At 37.5% G+C, this 23,023-nt stretch overlaps 1 protein-coding gene across 15 annotated transcripts in view; it reads left to right on the forward strand.

The window, feature by feature from the left end:
* Positions 1–3,826: 3,826 nt before the first annotated feature.
* LOC129726506 (protein rolling stone-like) overlaps positions 3,827–23,023 on the forward strand; it is a 200,328-nt gene continuing 181,131 nt past the window's right edge. For 6 of the 15 annotated variants that reach the window (XM_055683299.1, XM_055683302.1, XM_055683301.1 and 3 more), the window contains exon 1: positions 3,827–4,082. The gene's annotated coding sequence lies outside the window, so the exon portion shown is untranslated. The other 9 variants (XM_055683300.1, XM_055683304.1, XM_055683308.1 and 6 more) reach the window with 7 other exon arrangements.

Consider the following 23,023-nt stretch of genomic DNA (forward strand, 5'->3'; position numbering starts at 1 on the left):
AAAAAAAACGTAGCCCTAAAAATCCCTGAAATAAATTCTTACTAAATGCGATCATGGAAACATAACCTGTTCTCAATATTCAGTTCCAATCTAATTAGACGCTAAGTAAGAAATTTATTTGAAATAAATAAAATAATTTGTGATTCTCGATCGTGTTTGAATTATGTAAATATGAAATTGTTTGTTGTTGTGATTGAGTCATTCAGTAAAGTGTAACACAGAATAAACCGTCAGATTGATATAACACGACACTACACAACTCGGAAAAATCGTTTGATAAGTAAGTTGAAAGAAATATACTGATAGAAATAAGAACAAACCGAGAATCATCCCACGTCATATGAGAATGGTAATTCGCAATGACCAGGAAATTATCAGATTTGCTGGATACCATATTATGACGACACCAACCTTCTTAGCATTTACTTTAACCGATACCGATAGCATTTACTTTAAATAGTTAATGTTACCACTCGCTAAAACATTGCGGATAGAAAACTTCAAAGAAACATTACGTTTTTTCTTCCAATCTGTCATCTACGAGACTCCTCCCTTACTGAAAGTTCGCCTGTATAGCATTTTAACGTCATTTGTCATCTGTTCTTTGATTACATAATTGTGGTCATGCAAATTATTATTAAATTATTATAAAAAAAAATTTAATAAATGATTTCATAAACTGACTGAACACAAATCATAAAAATCTGTTCAGTGCTTAAAAAATTGTAAGCATTAAAACTCATTAATTCTGCCATTTCACTTCATTCTCGATTTTTGGCCACCCTACTCAAGTAAGACGTAATTCTAAGTCAAAACATCGGAACTAGGATGCTTATTCAATTTTAGATGAATTTTCGGAACAAATAATACCCAGGAGATTATAACTATTAAATAGAACCTCGTTATTGTAATCTCAGGTTCATAGCTTTTTTTCGTAGAAGCGGGTTTTCTGATTCAAAATTGATTTGAAAACATAGAGTAAGTTCTATTTAAACTTCGATAAATTAATATGACAAAACAATTAAGTGTAAAATTATATGAATTTCTATTGCTGTTTTTGCTTGTTTGATGCATGCGAATTTTGACCACTATCGAAAAAGTGCTACAGAAAGAAGAAAACATCGGCAAAGGGGTAAAACTTTCATAGCATGTTTCACATGGAATACATTCCATTTGAACTACAACACTGAGACGAATCATTATCTCTTCCTCTATTACACTCGCCCCTATAATTACCTTTCCCAACTGAAACTTTGGACTGAAATTACAACAAAAGACTCCCTCTATTCAGTACCAGTACATCCAGTACCTTCGTAAATGCATGTTCAAACTACTAACTATTCCGGTTCATTCTCAGTCTGAACGAATATTATCATTGAGACATATAAATAACAGCTGCTCTTCTCCTTACTTTTTCATATAAATTATATAATATCCTTTAAAGAGGATGGTTTGCGGTGTAGAACGAAGGGATGAAAGTATGTATGACCAATCGAAACAATAAGAGGCACAAGGATAGGATATTATTATACCAACTGGCTGCTTAAAACTGTTTAGAGAAAAAGATATAATTATAAACAAGAACATTACACTATTGTTTCTGTTTTGTTATTTTAGTCATGTTAAATACAGATTTGCATTTAATGCAGTTTCATAAAAAAAAACAATTACGTTTGAAAGTGTAAAAAAGGATTCAAATCAATCAATTTGTAGTAAATACATATTGATATTTCAAAATTTGTATTTACTACAAATATATGCAGGAATCTTTTTTTATTCTTTAAGACAAAAGTTCGAGACCATAGCCTATGGAAAAATTAAAAAGAATAAAAAATAATCGTTTGTATATCAAAAATTAGTCTAAAGTTCGCGTCCTAAACAAGCTAATATTTATCATATCTTTCCCACATCTTTTCAACTTGCGTGTTCTGTCGCGGTGAAAAGATTCCCCTAATGATATTTATCATTCACACTTTATCTCAGCATTTGCCGACCACTAGAGAATCGGTTAATTCTGTAGTGATTGAAAAACTCACAAAGAGCGCGTTGAAATATAAGGTGGACGGGTTTCGGGAGGAAATACAGCAGAAAAAATAACACAGTATTCAAGGCAAAAACAGACTACCTACCACTCACTATATGACATAAGCTGGAAAGCTGAACCCAAATCCTGCATCGTGGTGTGCTTAATTCGTTTTTTACCCTTATCGCACACTCGTTACTTCAGCAGTGGAAAATGTTGAGAGCTCAGCGAAATTTTACTCACCTACCTACTCTCAAATTTCCATTCCAGCCAGACACGCTGGCACTAGCGGCGTGGCGAAACACTCTTTTGCTGGCATCGTATCCACCCAACAGTAAAGTGAGAGCGAGCCTAGTCTGAGTGTTGTGTGGAAAATCCGGTACCAAAGCAGGGATGCTCAATTTTATAACATTTATTCATTTATTTATCTATTTTATTTTATTTAACTGACAAAAGTCTGATTAAATGTTGTGCGGTCAAAATTATAGAAGCGAGGTATTATGTAGTCTTCGTTTAAACATAAATTATGGTTCACCAAATTCGAATAAATTTTCGACAACAGAAAAGGTACGGATACAGGCAGTCAAAGGTTCGTTGCACCCAAATGTAGTACGATGGAAGTTTCGTTGCAGCAGTCCAGTAGAGCGAAGAGTTCGTTGGGAAGCCCGAAAGTTCAATAGAGATTAGAGACAGCGTACCGCGACCAACAGCAGGTTAACTTCAATAGAGACTGCGTTCCCGTTCTCGTTGCTAATTATTTTGGCGATGATTCACAGGATCCCGCCAAGGTAAATCCTTTAGTGCAAATCGTAGAAATCTTTTATGGGTACGTTTGATGCGTAGACTCCACACTAGCTGATGAGGGCACCAAATTAGAGTGGCGTTCTCCATCAGAGGCCGCACCAATGAGCAACAAAGCGTTTTTAAGCAGTGAGGATTTCTGAAGTCTCGAGCAATTTTTGTGATAAACCCAAGTTCACGTGAAGCTTTCGAGATAAACTGTTGCGATGCGATGCTGATTGAAAGTGAGCTTAGCACCAATTAGGACACCTAGGTCGTTAACTTGATCTACCCTTTTAAGATCATCCCCAACGATTCGGTAAACTAAACTATTCGGCTGCTTTTTCGGTGAAAGGCCATGACCTGACATTAAGAAACACTGAGGACACGCTTATTTCGTCGACACCAATCAACAAACGTATTCAACAGCGCTTGTTAATGTTTGCATTCATCAGATTGAACTACTAAATATATTTTTAGATCATCAGCATACACTAATTTGCAGTCGACTCCAAGCAGTGAGACGATGTCGTTGAAGAATAATATGAACTGCAGAAGTCCCAAATTACTGCCCTGAGAAACACTGGATAAGTTGATATACTGGGACGAAAAACAGGAAACGATCTGTACGCGAAAAGCTCTATCGCACAAGTATGAACTGAGCCATTCCCTTAATTTTCGAGAAGCGCCAAACCGTTCAAGTTTACGCAGAATTGGAGAAAGTTTGTACGAAAATTCGTACTATAATTATCGATGATTGACAATTTTGAACAAATGAGAAATTCTATAACGCAGTCAATTTTATTAAAATTGTCTCGCTTTTTTTTTACTATACAACGGAATCTCACGAAACAAACTCGAACCGAGCATCCCTATACGGTCGGACTATATCGGAAGCGCGCAGGGAATGACTGTACAGCTGGGAGCGATGAGTTCCTGGAAAGAACCTTGAAGGCGAAAACAACTGGCAAGAACAACAACACAAGCCCAAACAAACGAGGACCGAAACGCAAGAGCCGTCAGCCGGCTGCGTCAGACTACAACAAACTCCCCTCGGTGACGGTTTGATCGGTTCAGTTTCGCGTGTGTCTAGGTCAGCACAAACCAGAAAGCAGGGTGCTCTTCATTGTGCGGACCGGATTCCATTCTCTCCAGAACGGAAGAACCTCTTCGCTGTGCAAGTGTTACACTCCCGTCTGCTCGTTTAGCCATCGCCATCGATAACTGCATCTCTACATTGCTCGTGTTCAGACCGGGTGCGAAAAATCGTACGGGCGCGGTAAGTTTTGCTCGGAGTTATGCTGCAGCTTCGAACCCGTCGCATTCATCCTGCATTCCTGGTCGAGCGAAAATCGGGCGGTGACACTGAAAAAAGTCAATAAATGTTATATCATCGCACCGTCGTCGCTGCAAGGCCTGTTCGATGCTTCTCAAGAACCCTACGAGTCTTCCGGTCGCCAAAATTTCAAGCCCTTTTGACCTCGACAAGGAAACGGTAGTGCAGTGCGAATTTTCACCCACTTCCACGTCGCAGAACGTAGAAATAAAGGTGTTTTCAAGTGTCTAAGAAGCACGTGCCGGCAATGTGTAATGTGTGATGAATGTGATACGTGATTGATGGGATTACTTCGGCGGATCGATGCGCTGAAAGCAGAAAAAAGGCAGTGAAAATTGTGTGTGAGAGAGCGAGAGATAACGCACGCTGTGCTGTACAATCCCCGTCCTAGTGAAATACAGAAGTACTAGTGGATCCTAACGTAAAGGCCCCATTTTCCATTTTCCATTGGATTCCGAGGAAACTGTGTCATATGGGGGCAATAAAGTAATAAAATAAAAATGATGTTGAATTCCGTGACGACTTCACCAATCGTATTCTCTATTAATTGACCCACTTTAGTTCAGCTCACGACAAGTAATTCAATAAACCAACGTTACCACAGAATACCGTTCCAAGAGGCGTAACTATTGTCAGTTCAATTTATTAGCTGTCGAGTAGATTATCGTGTTTCGTTTTCGTCTCGTGAACCCAGCAGCTAATTCACGCTGTACAATTCCTTTACAGGAAGGAAGTCTTACAGCTGCGACCGGCTGGCGCTTGGTGCACCGAAATCCGCGAAATGGCAATTGAACCTAGCAGCCGTACACGTGATACTGTATATTATCCTGTATGTACCTACTTTTTGAGCGAGTTTGGGCTGTTGTGAAACTCTACAAAAATTTCCGCCTCGTCGGTGGAGGAAACTAAATGTGGGAGAAAACGAAAATAATGAGGTGGGGCTTGCATAAAAATTACATTAAGAGTCATTAGGAGTAGCAGTTGAGAATGGAAATGGTAAAAAATTAGTTTTTTTTACAAAAAGGCGATAAAGGCGAGATCAATTAAGAAGGAAATAAAAATTCAGCAATTATCCCAGTTAAACCAATTTAGTCTGATTGCGTTACTAAAAGACGATTTGTCGTTGATTAACACTGCATTGCGAAATAGAAAAATGAATAAAAATAATAATTGATGAAAGGTAACGCGAATGGAAGTTTTTCCATAAATTTGATTGGATTGTTCATCTAATGATTTAATAATTTATGCATCACACTTTCTTTGGTGTTTTGAGTATCGAATCTCTAAAAAAAAAATTAAAATAAAGTTATGTATTCGCCTATTATTGAATTTCGCAAACATATATCCGGACTTTTTTTTAAGTTTTGAATTCGTGTCCAAAACAACATTATAGTTTTCAACGTTTTAGTACATTTGAGGTCTGATGTTTAATTATTTTTGTTTAAGCGCAGTTTAATTGCATTAGGTACAGAACAATTGCAAATCGTCTTACTTCGAACATTTTTAATTTGAATGAACTTTTGCACACGTATTTGGCGTATATTGAGAATAAACACCTATTTTTTTATTAGAAAGATATATTTTTGTTGAAACTTGCAGCTACATATTATAAATCTTTTACTACAACGTTCAAGACAGGTAATGCAAGACAATTTTTCCAAAGATATAGAATTTTGGGTTATCTTGAGATAGTTAGCGTCCTGTTAGTGTCATCACAATTTTCATTTTCGAAACCCAAATCGCTGGTTTACTAAAAATGTAAGGAAGCAGCAAAAACCTATATGAAAATTGTAAGTTGCTGATGGTGTCCATATATAAACTCTCACTCAAAATATGAAGCGATTACATACCCAAGTAACACACGTTGGTATAGAATAGTTGACGTTACCTATTCCATGACATCTCTATCACCAGAAAAGCGCAAAACATGAAGGCTACTAGAACAAGTACCGATAACTGCATGAAAGCAAGCCAGCTTGATAGAATTAAGTGGCAAAATACATCTCGAGTACTAATACGGCAATGCGCAAACCTGTTGCTATGACAACTGTTGACCAGCGCAGGCGCAAATGTGTTGTGTCTGCGCAGTGCAACTAGATCGACAATAGCTTTTATCAGTGGCAGTTTTAATTGATTATAAATTGATGGCAAAAAATAATATTAAACCTTTCAAGAAGAGTTGTTTCTTTCGCTTGAATATTGATACTGTTTTCGCATAGTTTCAACGTTATCTGGATATAAAATCTAACGAAACTAGAAAACGTTGTTAGATATACAATAACCAAAAACTGAAGTGATATTGATTACACTGCATGCGTTTTGTTTATCTTTTGATGGTGCGTTTTGACCCGCTTCGAATAAATATAGAAATCGTTCATATAATTTAAATATTAATTTGATCAAGTAATTTTTAGTTGGGTGTTGAATGCTACGACTATTGTACTAAGGAAAAGCATTTTACAGGTACGTAGTGTTGTTATTAATTGGTGTAGTGTCTTGCGAAAAGACCAAGTGATAGTGATTGTTATTCTTGAACTCATGTTATTAAAAACATCACCAAAACCATAAAAAACGAGCTTGTTTTCGAAATGCGGTTGTATTACTGATGAAAAACAACTTCAAACACAATATAATAACACAAGTTTTCAATTGCGCTTGTAGTACACTTATATGACTACTTTCGTTGTTACTTATTTTCTAACATGTTTTGTGTGTTACTTGGGTATTGTTTTTTCTGCATTATAATGTTCGTTGACGTTTTAGAAAGACATGTGTGGGAAAGTTATGTATTAGTAATGTAAGTTATGGTATTCTATTACCTGAAGATTGAGAAATTATTATATTATAACTTGCAAAATCATAACTTACCTAATTTATCTCAAAATCAAAATTCAAAGCGATGATATTTATTTTTTTTTTTTTCAAAAAATATGTTCGTTAAAGTTCAAAAAAGTTATTTGGAGAGAAATAACAGATTACTAAAAATTGAGAGATTATTTACAACGTAAACCATGCATAATAGTGACTTTTAATACTTATTTCGCCTTTAACTCCAAAGCGATGACATACAGTTTTTTACATCTACATTAAAATGTACGTTGATGCTTGGTAAAGACATTTGAGGAGATCTTATTTAATTTTATTCATTTAAAGGGTGTTATGGTTTAGCAAATGCGAGTTGCCGGTCCTCTCTCCTTAACTCCTTCCATGAAGTTTTGTACAGCCTTCTTGGTCACTTTGTTCGCCGCAGAACGCCAGTTAGCCTTGAACTGCATTTCGTTGACAATTGTCTTCAGTGTCTTCTTGATGTTCCGCTTGAAGATAGCTTGCTTGTGCCTTTCAAGAAATAATGTTAAAAGTTTGCGGAAAAATTGGGTATTTGTAGAAGCTTGAATGTTTTTTATTTTCTCTGCAAGTTTCAAATTTTTGAGTAATTTGTTTAAAAAAATATTAGATTTGCCTCGATTCACGTGGTTTATGAACAGTCCCTTGTTACTCCAGCCCATTTCTCATATAACAAAATTATCTGCATTAGAAAACTAACAATTTGATACCAAATATTCATTTGGTCGAAAATTTCTATTTTTCGACCATTCATTTTGCGGTATGAAGATCAATAAAACAAGGGTAGAGAAAATCCCGATATTGTGATCCGTGTGATATATGCGACAACTATTTCTACACTGTCAGTGCGGCGTAAAGGTCCAAATACACACATGGCGTAATGACGCCTTTTCCTTACAAATTAGAAGGCGTGATTGCCATCACGCTTTCCATTTTGTATGGTAAGGTTTCATTACGCCGTGTGTGTATTTGGGCCTTAACCCTATAGTGCCCAAATTGATTTTTGGACGGACTTCGAAAAAATCACTATGAAGCTTTATAAAATTTTTTTATGTTCTTATTGAACCTTTTTAGAGGTTCAACTGAAAACCGTACGTGCTCGAATGACAACACGCCACAAATTCGAAACAGTAAGTTGTACTTATTTTACTGAATCCATACGAAACACACTAGCTTTAGTAAAAAAACTGGTGAAAAAACACTGAAAATGTAAAACTTTTCTAAGCAGACAATTCACACGCGTACAACGTTAGCCGTGCTGCCAAAGCCTCCTTATGGGGAAGCAGCTAAAAACTTCATAAAAACTATGGATTGCTTATAGTGTGCATGCTTCAAATGATCTGCGAGAGCTTCTTTTAAATCTTATGTTTAATTTAAACAACGTTCAATTGTGCCAATGCTTTTAGGAGCTTCTCTTTTCACAAGACAAAATGCAGTCTGTCTTTTTGCAAAAATATAAAGTTATCCTAGACACTACAGAGCATTCAAACATACAAATTTGAGATAATCGAAATTAAATTTTTACCACGATGAAGATTTCTTCAAGCAATGAAACTAACCATCTATTTATATAAAAATGGAGTTCTGTCTGTCTGATTGTCTCTCTGTCTGATGAATATAGACTTAAAAATGACTGAACCGATCGGCATGAAACTTTTCATGCAGAGGTTTTTGGAACCGGAGTATGTTCTTATAATAGATTAAGACCCTTTCCTCTTTTGAAAAGGAGGGCTCCCATATAAACGAAACACAAATTGCCCCATAACTCGAGTCTCAGTCAGGCAAATGGGCAAATTCTTAAAAAAAACAGCACGAAATGGCCGTATACCACCCAATATGGGTATTTCCGGAACCAGAGTGATGCTTTGAGAGCTAGTATACCAATAAAAATGGAATAGCGATTATTAATTAGCGTATATTCCGTTAATAAGAGTTTAGTATATAGCGATTATCGAGCTAAATTAGCTAGTTGAAGGATTAGTGTTTATCGACGTATAATTTTTAGTTAACTATGCCCCTTACTGTCGAGAATGATGTAGCAGTGTATGTGATATAATAATGCTTGAGAATTGCTAAAAAAAAATTGAAAAGAAAAATTGTTTGCAACTTTTTTTTGGCTGTTTTTCCGAAACCGGAAGTCGACATCTCGGAATTCAAAATGGCATCTGGGGTCAATTTTCGGCCTCTGGATATTACATTTTTCTTAAATACTCATATTAAATGGTATTCCAGCTCTGTTTGGCAAAAATCTGCGTTCAAATTAAGGCTTCAAGGATGGGCGAACGGGTCACGGGTCGTTCATATGAACCGGTTCTTAGAAATAAGCGAACGAACGAGCGGCCCTCGAAAATGAACTACCGTTGTTTGAGCGCACCAAAACTGATGGTTCGTCCGAAACCAAAGTTTATCGAAACAACACGAACAGTCAACGCACGTAAATCAATGTTAATCATATTAGTCGGTTCGCAACGATGAGTGAGCTGTTCAAATTCGCTCTTGGAAAAGAGTCGTTTTGCCAGCCCTTACCAAAGCTCCACATTTTTTAATAGTTCAGGATGGGTACCTTATTTTTCAATCAATTTCCGTGAGAATGAAGCAAATCCGTTGAAAATTCAATAAGTTATGAGAATTTTATTTTGGACAATTTTGTGACGCTCTCGATGTTTTCATATTACACCTTCGTTCAGAATGTTGCAAAAAACGCAATTCTACGTCAGAACAAAATGGTTGACATGAAGATTGATTTGTGGGTATGTATATTTTTTTTGTTTGATAGAAAATGTCATCCACTGACTGTTTTTAATTCAAGCAGCAGAACTATTGAAAAATCGATTTCAAAAAATTACAACCGTAAGAGATTTTAAGACAACCCTATTGTCAAGAAATCATGCCACAGGAATGCCAGAACATTTTTCCACATGCCTTCACGTTCCACGAAAAAATGTCTTAACCCAATTGAAACCTTGACAGTAGACAAGAATCCCGGTAAGTAAACATATTGAATTAGGTACGGTTAATCAACCGACTTCTCACCAGCTCTAATATCTTCGAAATAAAGACATGTGTTCATATCTGGTATCCCTGTCATTACGCATGAACCAGGGTTATATTTTCAACAGTCCAGCTAGCTGTCATTCTGCAGCAATGTCACTTTGTGCACTAAATGTTGTCCTCGGGTACCATAGTGACCCCATTGGCTTCGTACCACTCCAGGAAATAATTTTAACAGTGGCATAAAGCTAGATCCGATCAGAAGATCGTAGGTTCCTGGTGTTGCTTCAACAGTGAAAGCAGCTGCTTTTGTAGACAATCTTTGAGGTAGATCTCCCCGTTTACAGTCCCGGTAGTCACGAACGGCGCTCTCTTCTTGAACGGCACATAAGCAAATGGCTTGGCAAATCAGGAATTTCTTGGCAACCTTTGAAAATTTTTATGCTTTTTTACTTCCTCCGGACTATCAAACTTCTATTGGGTGGAGAAGAACAGTAGCCCCGGAAGTCCGCCTTGAAGTAAGACTCATCATACCATGATGAGACAATGAGGCTTCGTCAGCATCTGGGCGTACAGTTTCTGGGCCCATGACTATATCATTGGATTGAGCAACTCTTGCAGAATAGAAAAAATATTTTTATTGCTATTTTTGTTACAAAATGGCGGCTGTGCAGCGATTGCCGTGAACCGCTATTTTTAAAAGTTGTTGCGCGGCGAGCAGTAGAGGTCGTGCCCTACTCCACCTATAACCAAAACACCACCTTTAACCAAACGCTAGAGAAGTACACATGGTTATATTTTTAGAATTTTTCTTCGCAAAATGGCAACGGTTTGAAAAAAAAGTTCTCTTTCGACAAAAAAAAACCGACTTTGATTGTTAATAACTTTAGTTGTTGTTAATCAATCGCTTAAATCGTGTGTGCTTCACTAGATAATCTAATGAAGAAGCTACAGTTAAAATTTCAAGTCAATCGGATGTAAACTTTTTCAGTTCTACTGCCCGCCGATTTTGAAAACATGGTTTTGGGAAAAACGCGTTTAGAGTTTCAAAATGCCATAAATCTTAAGAATCGCAATAACAAAGCCCCTAATATTTTTTTACCTTCAGTCAGCTATCCCTGCGCCGTAAAATTGTCCTTCCTGGGTTTTATTTTCCACTTCTTCCTTTTTGTCATCTGATGTATGGCTGCGCCTAGCCTCGTTCGCGATGTCGGACATGCGATGCTTAGCGACTCTGACACAGTTGGCGCCCGATCCCACGCAAAACTCAGACTTGTCACTTATATTTAAGTACTTTTGAATATAACTCACAGTTACAAAGTATAGAAAAACTCAAACAATGAATGTACACAACGAGAACGGCTGATCGACTAAACAAAATGAAATTGTGAGTAAACACGTTCTGTAGAGACGCTATAACGGTCGAAATTTGATGCAGAGACCTCTATACTTCAAATTTGAAATACGATAACGATCGTAGGTAACTTTTGCTAGTTTACAAAGCCTCGAAATAAAAAGAAAAACGAGCATTACCAAATTAAACGAAAAATGTGATTTTGGAGTATAAAAGTTGTTCGGTAAAAATTGATTTAAACGAACTTTGAGTTTAGATCTGTACTTGGGCGATGTAGATTTTGATTCTTGGATAGTTTTAGCATGATTTAGGCCAATAAAAATAAATGGCGAAAAAAATTTTTTTTTGGTAGATATAACCCATTAAGAGCCATCTGCATTTTGTACGTATGGAGTCCCTCCCGGTCCTTGGTAGGGATGTTACGGATATCCGCATCCGCATCCGCATCCGCATCCGCAAATGCGGAACTTCCGCATGAAAATTGACATCCGCATCCGCATCATACCATGCGAATATTGAAAAACGATATCGCTTCATAAAAATTTGTAGTAAAATTTTCCTAGGTATATTTACTGCTCGCTTAAATAACTTTTGCACTGGGGAGGGACATGGTCATGTGAAATAAGCAAAACAAAACACAAGGGATGCTACGGATATACGCATCTGCATGAGATTGACATCCGCATCTACATCTGCATCCGTGATGACATATCCGCATCCGCATCCGCGTCTGCAGATGTCCGAAAAATCACATCCGTAACAACCCTGGTCTTTGGCTCGAAAGTGAGTGTTTCATTGAAGAGTAATAGAGACCAGGGCTCTACATTTTCGAAACAAAACAATGAAACTGATATACTCGCGCTGTCATTTCGATTCGAACAGTTTCATTTTCCCTTGATTCCTTTCGGCTACTATCTACGAATAAATTCTTTCTCTCTTTCCCTCTTTCTTCTTTCGGATCATTTAAAATAACACTAGTGACTATTTCAATCGACGGAGAGAGTGACGGAGGAAGAGACTCTTTCCTTTCCTTCAGCGTCTCAATTGAAATTATCGCGTCGTTTGATGGTAGTTTTTTAATACCGCAGGCCGCAGTTAGAACGGCAATGGCATCCAATAAATACGTTATGCAAGTTCCGATCAATATTTCCTTCCTCTTTCCTCTTTATACTGTATAGAAGCCTTCTGTCTCCGTGAGCGCTCATTGCCATTTTCAATTGAGATTCGTCATGTGAGAGTGATAGTGATAATCTCGCGCTTTCAATTGACAAGCGTTTGTATCAATTGAAGGCCCTTTAGTTGTCAGAATCACAGCAAGAGCTTTCGACTGTGTAATGTGACTCACGAAGTGCTTGAAAATGATACCAAAGCTTTTCAATTGAAAGCGACGGGTCAAAGCGTCACTATAACCTGATAATTGTCAATTGAAAATGACTTTGTCGGGCTCTGATAGAGACTACTATTGCTGGCGCGAAAATCAAGAAACTCTTTAATAAATAAACCCAAGGAAGCTTTTGTACGAGAAAACTCGTCACTTCAACAGAAAACTGCACTCCTTGGAGTGAAAGACAATTTTTTTCATGTTTTGTGCCTCGCTTACCTTACCAAACAGTCCTCGCTTACCTTACCAAACAGTCCCAAGGTATGGCCTTTGCTGTACGTAAGAGTGGTCTCCATTCCACTCGGTCCACGGCTACAGTTCGCCAGCTCTGCAGTCTGCGTAGGTTCCGCAGGCCGTCTTCCACCTGATCGATCCACCTTGCCCGCTGTGCAATTATTTCCGAACGTTTCGACCTACTTTATTACAATTTTTTCGGTCATCCTCAGCGGATCTTGCTACACAATCTAGGTTATACCGGTGTTTCAACTTGGGGTGCTCTGAAATAGACTCCACCCTTTTGTTAGGTTTAGCCACACTCTCTCGTCTTCTTCAGAAAAAATATTAAATAATTCACATTTATGTTTTGTAACTAGTGTAAAAACACCGATTCACACTGATTAATCCACTTAACAGTGAGAAACGAATTTTTCTTTTCTCATTTTGATATATAAAATTCCACTTTGTTCGGTTAGCGGCTTGGATTATAGATTATAGCTATTCAACCAATCCTATGAATTTTGGTGCCCCCAGCCACGCGTCAATTTACGTGAGAGTGTCGTATAGGAATTGCTCGCTGGGTTCGTCGCTTTATCGTTATGCTTACGAGAAAACTCATTTAAGTCTCTGAGAAAACGGGACCCCGAAATTCAAAGGAATGTTTAAATAACTATAATCTTTCATTTTTTTCCAGTTTGAGCTTTTGTTGTGCACCTGTGTTGACCAGTGTTATTAATCTTCAATTTCTTGTTTAGTTGCCTTATGAAGGAAAGTTTGCTGTTCATAATCGGAAATGCTGATTGCAGCTTTTGTGCTGCTCCGGCAGTGGGGGAATAAGGCACTATGCACACTGTAATAGCTATCTTCACGGTTAGTAAATTAGACAGCCGCGGCAGATTTTGATTACTACGATCCAGTACAGAATGCTTGCTTGTGTTGTTGTCAAAATGAAGTATAGCCTCATCGTGGGAAAGAAGGCCAGGGCCCTCAGCCGGCAAATCGAAACGTTTGCTGTTAGCGCACTGCTACTGAGATATTTGACAAACCGGCAAGTGATTTGCTTAAGCCGAAAGCAAATTCGGAATGCCAACTGATACTGTCGCAATCCGTTATGCTAGGGCTAACTAGGTACACTTTTCTGCAGACCATTTAAGGGAAAGCAAGTAAGCGACCAATCAGAGGACGTAATTTTCGTTTCAACAAGGTTTGACAATTTTTTTTTCAATAGTACAATAGTTCGCATAATCAAACAACATTTTTCTGCATTTTGGTGGATGCGTGTATAATTTTCCAATCGATTGCTGCAAGAATGAAGTAAACAAGCATTTTGAAAGCGACACATTTCGTCCCTTTTCGTTAATAGATTTCCAATTTACACTCCTATGCGGTAGGCTAAAGAAAAATATCTAAAGCTAAGCTAAAGAAAAATGTCAAAAACATCAATTACGGACGGAGTTATCACAGGTTCTCCAAGATGCTTTTGTGCGCGAGAAATTCGCCATAAAAGCTCAGGAGGTCAACTGAAATCATATAACCAGAGAAGTTAATACTATTCCTAGTCCGTGAACAATCATTCCACCAGATATTTTGTTGTTTTTTCTGCTTACAGAGAAATTCCGAACCGAGAAATTTTAAACTTCATTTTAATGTCTAATTATTCACAGGAAACAATGGATCGTTTCCGTTTGTGTAACGATAAATCGATAAAGAATATTTTCCTGATTCCAAAACAAGTTGTAAATTTATGGCTAGGTGTAATTTCTACTACCAGAAATTGAAGGGAAATACCTTTCCCAGATGGTCTCGAGGTACGATGCTGGTCTAGCAAGCCAGTCGTCGTAGGTTCGAGTCTCGGCTCGGAAGAGACGGTTAGTATCAGTAGGAACCTAGCGCTGGCCCCGCAATTGTCCTGTACACTAAACAGTCGGCTGCGAAGTCTGTGTATAAATAAACAAAAGGTCAAGTTCCGAATCGGAATGTAGCACCTAGGCTTTGCTTTACCTTTTATGTTCTATACGATTCGAGCAACCCATTCATTGGCTTGCGAAAATACGTTTTCGTTCACATCGACGAGCAATGGAATTATTCGGGTATCAATATGTACAATGATTAGCTGGCGATTACCGTGAACTCCGGAAAGCTATGTTCGGCTCAGTGATTCATTGAACTAAACTAAATTACAACAATGTACTTCAGCAATTCATGAATTGCAATCAAGTATATTATATACTGCAGGTATGCAATCTTCACAGTTCATCATGCATTTCGGAGCAAATCGTGCGTTTACTTGAGTGACCATGGTCTATAAATGACTGTAGCATTATACTTGAGAAAACATTTAGCCTTTCGGTAAAGTTATTGTTAATTGACACAAAGCTATTTCCTTCATTAGAGGTAACAAATTATTTCATGTTTCCAATACGAACTTGCACATAATTTATATCCCATCTGCACAATCACAGCTAAGTGACAGAGTTATACAAACCAAAAGTTATACCAGCACACAATACGGGAACAATTTGATAGTTTTCACATAACTCAATAATTCGAGGCTATAGCGAAAACAAAAACATAATTGATTGAATTATTTCTACCCAGTGCGGAAGCGCTAGATATCGACAGAACTTTCCGAGGGAAAATAATTTCTCTTGCTGGTGCAGTCAGAGGCTATTATAAATTTCACTTAGCAGATCAAACAGTCTCCCTAACTAACTAGAGGCACTCACTGGACTGGAAAGTAAAGTTTGGTAGCTGTGTCGTAGTTGCCGGTAAGCGGAGAAAAACAAAATTCACTGGCTTGCGTCTGTGCTCTTGGCCGGGGCACTGCTGCTCCAGACGCACCTATTTACACATGACATCGAATTCGAGCGAAAAGCTTGCATCTGTAAGAAAATTATACCGAACTCAAATTTCCAAGGACTTGTGCAATGGAAAATTCGAATGGCGTATTTTTATTTATTATTTTTCTCTCCGTGCTACAGAACGAAGTCCGGTAATTATTTGGCTGCCCTTGCGCATACGCTTATTGCTGGAACTGCTTTTGGTAGTTTTGTTTTGCTTTCAGAAATTGTTGCTAAACGTGCATTGTTCATCCGGCCGTCCTACAGCTTCAGCAAACACTTTTCGAATATTCATAAGAATACCCAGCCAGCCATGATAGCCTAAATGGCGATTCTACTGATACAAACGGGCAAGTTTCGCTATTGCTGAAGTCCAGTGGAAGATATCGATTTTGTCTTTTTTGTCATTCATTCTATGTTCCACTAATAGTAGAGTCATATTTTATTTTTAACGGTAAGTTTTTTGTTTTTGATGGTTATTGTTTTGGTCACTGAAATTTTTATTCGACGTTAGTCTATTGTATGAGCTTGACTTTTAATTGATACACTCTTAAGGTGTATATAGACCGTTCCGATAATTATAAATACACTTACGATCAACCGTCATTTCAAATAACGTGCAGTATTCAACCAAACGTTGGCTGCGTCCTGTTGTTTAAATCCAAAAGAAACAGATGCTGTCATTTTTTCTAACATTTAGTGCGAAATTTTGAAAATGCGTGGCCTTTCTCCAGAGCAAAGAAAGCGAATTGTGTACAAATGGGGCACCGTGGTCTTTCTATAAGAAAATTAGCCAGAGAAGAAGGTATAAGTGTCGGAGCAGTTCAAACCGCATTGCGGAAGTATTGTGAAGAGTGCACATTTACTGATGCCCCAAGACGTGGTAGAAAACCCGGGCCTGTTGATCGCACAATGGACAAAAAGGTTAAGGAATACTACAAGCGGCATCCTCCAGTATCAGTACGAGATGTGGTGAGAAAGCTTGGAACCTCGGCGAGTAACGTTATGCGTGCCAAGGGAAGAATGGGTCTGCAGACCCGTCGGAAGCAGAAGCAGCCAAAACGAAATCCAAAACAAGCTGAATCTGTGAAACCGAGAGCTCTGAAGCTTTATGATAAACTTCTAACCAAAAAAATGGGGTGTGTTATCATGGATGACGAAACCTACATAAAACTGGACTATAAGACTGCCAGGACCGCAATTTTATACATCACCGAAGGGAAAGGATGTCCCTGGACCAGTGAAAGCCATTTACACCGAAACATTCGGCAAGAAGGTAATGGTTTGGCAGGCCATTTGTGAATGTGGGAAAATATCTCGTCCATTCATTACGAATGACACAATGAATGGTAAAATTTACGTGAAAGAGTGTTTGCAGAAAAGGTTTTTACCCATGGTTAAGCAGCATAACAATCCTCCAATCTTTCGGCCCGATCTTGCTTCCTGCCATTACTCTAAGGATGCACTAGGGTGGTATAAAACAAATAATGTCACATGTGTCCCAAGGAGATGAATCCTCCAAACTGCCCTGAAATTCGCCCTATTGAAATGTTTTGGGCTTTGACCAAGGCAAAGCTGAGAAAATATGTCAAACCAGCAAACAATGTTGAAAAATTTAAAAACGATTGGCTTAAAGCGGTAAAAATGGTCGGAGAACACACTGTGCAAAAGCTTATGAGTAGTGTTTAGAGAAAAGTTAGAGAACTCGCGTATCCTACGAAAAATAATCCCAACTTCAATTAAAACCGGAAAGAAAACACTTATTATCTATATTTCGGAATAAAATGACCCGAAAAATCCTGTATTTTTTGTTTTATTCAAGAAAGAAGATGTATTTATAATTTTCGGAACAGTCTATAAATTGAAAGTCAAGCTCTTAAGGTAAAAACAGTCGACATAATAGAAACTTATAGTCTAAACATTATGCATAAAATTATGAAAATAACCAAGCTCAGTAGTCCCACAGAATATCAAATACTTCGTTTCATTAATAAAAAATGGTGGATTAAATTTTTGCGTATCCTCAGTTCATTACGCATGGATTTCCTCAACTGCTTCAAAGCCCAAGTTATCTAAACCAAACACAATTAACAGTGACAACTGACCTGAAGAGAGATTCTCTTTCCACAAATCGAATATAATTTGTACTGGAACTGCACACATTTTACGCTATCAAGCCTCCAGGTACGGGAGAAACCGACGCACAGCTGGAGCGTCTCAAACATTTGAAGTCAATAAAAGAAGAAAAAACTCAACCGTGCGAGAAGTACGCGGCGAAACAATAAATTCAGTCCAACACAAGCTTCCGTAAATACAACGGCAAATCTTTTGCCCCTCGCAGCTTTTACCGAAATTGAATCAAGTCACGACCACCGGTGCCGATCGCCAGCTTCTGTTACACATCCTGCCGAAACACCGGCTAATCGAATATATTTATAAAATTCACCTGAGAGTTTTAACCAATAACAAATTCACAATATTTACAACAGCCAACGCTCGCTGGCGCTACTTCGTGTTTATTCAATTGATTTTGTGCTAAAAAAAACTCACACAGCTAGCGGTAGAACCCGAGAAAGTGCCGATTTTTCTCATATAAGAATATATCTCGTTTTTGCACTTTTGCCGGTTAGTACTGATTGTACCACTGCCGGGTGCGGATCGCCGATCTAGTCAGATATCTTGCAATCACTCGAAATTATTGTGTAATGTGTTAGAACGTGTCGAAATCGGTAAATGAGCCGAGAACAAAAAACGACGATTCGTTAGATCACGAGTGATTGAAAGTGCTTCCCAGTGGCTGCGGAAGAAAATTTGTGCTAATTTTATGGGTTACGGTTATTACTCTACTGATTTAGTGAACTACATCCGCCTCACCAGTTTCAACCACAACAACCAGTGTCATTAGAACGGAGCCTCCAGTCCACGTGGCTTTTGTTTTGTTAATTTTGCGCTGTGTTCTCCCATTGCTATATTTTAGCCGGGTATGTTATTTATGTTGTTTTATACATCCATTTTCTTTTATCATTCCTAACATCCTCCTATTTTCGTATTTCGTTTATTTTTCGCAAACATCATTCAGGCAGATCACTCACCTGCCTCCGCAGTTCATTTTTTCTATGTATTATTTACCGACGTTATTGTTCGTTGCTTCGCCAATCTGCCTCTGCATGCAATTCGCCGGCTGGACTGTTGACTGTTCAAGCCGGCGGATATGAGAGCAGTTACCGTACATTCCCTTTCTTGTGGAGTTTCATGCTTACGATCGTTCGTATCGACTTTTTCGGTGTGACGCGCATCAGTTGGTTCCCGGAAAACCCAACTTCACCGGCAGAGGAGAATCGAAGTTTTTTATCTGTTGGAGTAACCGTCTTCTGTTTCTCCCTTTTATACTCGTTGCCCTGTGCTGGTTTGGATTTAGACAAGTTTATGTACAGGTCAGAGTCTGGGTTAATTAATATATACATTTTTTATAATACAAAATTAAAATTACCATGGTTGTGTATGCAAACACGAAAAACCCGGTTTAGTTTTCCGCCTGCGATACTAACACCAATTAGTTTGTTTAATTTACCACCGAAAACACACCTGATTGCGATCAGCTGTACTCCGTCCATATTTTCCACCACCAATTGTTACCAAGGATACCTAGTGAACCTGTATACTAGAGAAATGACAAGGCATTCACAGTTAAGGCATCTGTCACACCAAAACGAACAACGACAATGCAATACAGCTCGCCCGTTCTGATGTTGGAACACAGCCCGAAAATATGGTAAATTTTGACGATAAATTGATCCAAAAGGCGTGATGAGATGAATATAGGTACTGAGATGAATATAGGAGCGGTTACCCTACATATTGTGCGAGAAGTGCCGCTCCGTTTTATACCATTGGAAATATAAGCTCTCAGCTTACCACAAAAGATCAAAATAATGGTCGCAGTGGTCCAAATCTTACCAAAAAACCTCTCATCTGGTCTCGAAGTACGATACTGGTCTAACAAGCCAGTCATTGTATGTTCTAATTTCGGATAGAAGAGACCGTTAAAATTAATCACATCTCAAAATGTCGTAATTTCTACATTATTTTCACACATCTTCGTAAGAAAAAGCGAATTCCCTATCAAGTATCCTTAGGGCATCTTCACCGGTGGTCCAAATCGTGGTTTGGTCTATTTTTCAGGGGATTGCTGTGGCTGTCAAACTGCTTACATATTCCATCTACGACTCATTGATTCTGGTACCAGCGATTTTGGTACCCACTTTTTGGTTAGTTGGCCCTAAAACAACTGGAATAGAGTAAACGTACCATAAATGCCATTGACTTGTTTTCGAATAAATATGTTTATAAATGGAAAAAAACCGAGACTTAACGTTTGTTTTCAGTAAAATGTGCACTTTCAATAACATTATATTGTGTGTAAACATTTAAATGCATTTTAAATGAAATTTCGATTCCATCATGAATTTATGATTCATAGACAAAATGTTGACGGCACTACTCCCCTGATTTTTTTGGAACAAACTCAAATGCACTGCTGCACCGGTGTTGCAAATTTTATTTCATACCAGATCTAAACTAAAAAATTTTGAAACTGATATAAGTTTTGATCTATTTTCGTCACTTTTTGGAAAAGGAAAAGGATCGTTCTAAAACTCTTTGCAAGCTACTCAAAAATACTAATTAGCAGAAAAATTTTAATTATATACCGCATTTTCAGATATTTTCATATACGCGTTTTGCGTGTGTGCGGGTGGATAAACAAAACAACAGCCTTCCGGCAGTTAACCGGAACATTCGCCATAATGGACGAAAACATGCGTGTTTTTGAGTTCTTTCTTTGTTCTATTCATCAACTCCTCCTTAGTTTTCGAGACATAATTGTTGCGCTTCAGGTTTGCCCAGAAATCCCCGATTGGACGCAGCTGAAGGACGTTGGGCGGATGCGCCGACTTGGGAACCACATCGATATTCAGCCGCTCCATCTCTTCCAACGATCGTTTCAAATAGGGGGCCGACGCCAGATCCGGCCAGATCACCGCATCGTCGCCCATATGGTATTTCTTGATGAAAAAAACGTAAACAACTTGAGTTAGGTAGAGAAATGTGCGGCCTGGTGATCCATGCCTTGTCGAGGAGTTTTCGGTAGAAATTAAAAAAGCCAAGAGAAATGATTACCCTGATCTCTGTTAAGGAGGGTAGCTATAGTGAAAGTAAATAAAAAGTGAAAAGTGTAGTGAAAATTTTTCTATCAAGACGCTCGAACATAAGTGAATAAATCTATAGCAATGTTTTAGAGAAAAATTTTCTTCTACAAAGTTGTTACATATGATAAAGCGCTCATTGAAAAATTATCAAAATTTAGGGTGACCAACATTTTCGATGCAATCAAGTATCTAACTTTTTTATCTTTGTAGATAGAAGAAAAATTTGTTCTACAATGTTATAGTTCCATTAATTTTAAATAACTTTGTAAAAAAAAAGTTTTTCTCTATCTTTGAAAACAATCGATTTATATTGAAGAAAAACATATTTTACACTCTAACTTTTTTATTTCAAGTTTCATCTCAAAACTGTCTTTGAACGACTTTTCGAACTTTTTAAGAGAAACAATTTGCAACGCTGTCATCGTAAATATCTCAATTTTACTCAAAGTTATTAATATCTTTCATCAAAAATATGCGTTTTTCATTTGCTGTCATTCTTTTTGAGGCAAACATAAAAAATATCTCTTGGTCTCATTTTGAAGGGCATACTTGACTCTATGAATGGAGGAACTTTTAGAAATATTTTATTTTTTAAATTTGAGTAAATTCAATTTAAAAACAAGACGAAAATTTCAATAATTCTATACATTATGCATATAAAAGCACCCAGATTTATTTTTTGGTATTTTTTCTTATAACTAGACGTAATTACCTTTAATATGACTCAAAAAGATCGAAAATCGATCAACTGGTTCAAAAGTTATGAATTTTTTTAAATAAAATACATCGAATATAGCCGTTATTTATGGTCACCCTATTTCGGAGCTGATCCTTTTAACAACCCAACGGAACAATACGGGTTTGATTATTTTCAACATAGATGCATCCCTGCAATTTTGAGCACAATTGAAGCACTTTGCGTGACCAACTTCGAAACAGGGTGACCATAAAAAAGACTGTGTCCGATGTATTAAATTTTAAAAAAATTCATAACTTTTGAACCATTTGATCGATTTTCGATCTTTTTGAGTCAAATTAAAGGTAATTACGTCTAGTTAAAGGGAAAAATCCCAAAAAAATAAATCAGAATGCTTTAAAATGCATAATGTAGAAAATTATTGAAATTTTCGTCTTGTTTTTAAATTGAATTTACTCAAATTTAAAAATTAAATATTTCTAAAAGTTCCTCCATTCATAGAGTCAAGTATGCCCTTCAAAATGAGATCAAGAGATATTTTTTATGTTTGCCTTCAAAAAGAATGACATACAAATGAAAAACGCATATTTTTTGATGAAAAATATCAATAACTTTGAGTTAAATTGAGATATTCACGATGGCAGCATTGCAAGTTGTTTCTCTTAAAAAGCTCTAAAAGTCGTTCAAAGACAGTTTTGAGATGAAACTTGAAATAAAAAAGTTAGAGCCTAAAATATGTTTTTTCAATATTAATCGGTTGTTTTCAAAGATAGAGAAAAGCTTTTTTTTTGCAAAGTTACTTAAAATTGATGGAACTATAACATTGTAGAACAAATTTTTCTTCTATCTACAAAGATAAAAAAGTTAGATATTTGGTTGCATCGAAAATGTTGGTCACCCTAATTTTTGATAATTTTTCAATGAGCGCTTTATCAAATGTAACAACTTTGTAGAGGAAAGTTTTTCTCTAAAATGTTGCTATAAAGCTCTAGACCCAAATTTCCCCCTAAATTTGGTTTCTGGACCATTGTGCACTGTACACGGTGACAAAAAAGTCCGGTCACACTTTTTTGGAGTCGCCTGTAGCCTACACGTTGCATCTCTCTGGTGCCATCTATATGTCAAAGTTAACCCTTTCATTGCAGCCCAAAGTGGCAGAGTTTCGTTTCTGTGCAGTTTGTTTACATTGAGTTGTGCGCCATGGCAGAGTTAAGAGCAGCTGTTATCGCTGAATATGTGAAAGGGTACAAACCCGGACACATATTCAAACACCTAAAACCGCTGGGAATCAACCGGAAATTCGTGTACCGGACCATAAATCGGTACCTAGAGACCGGATGCACCGAGGACAAGG

This window comes from Wyeomyia smithii, chromosome 3 (assembly GCF_029784165.1).
Source record: "Wyeomyia smithii strain HCP4-BCI-WySm-NY-G18 chromosome 3, ASM2978416v1, whole genome shotgun sequence".
Lineage (NCBI taxonomy): Eukaryota > Metazoa > Arthropoda > Insecta > Diptera > Culicidae > Wyeomyia > Wyeomyia smithii.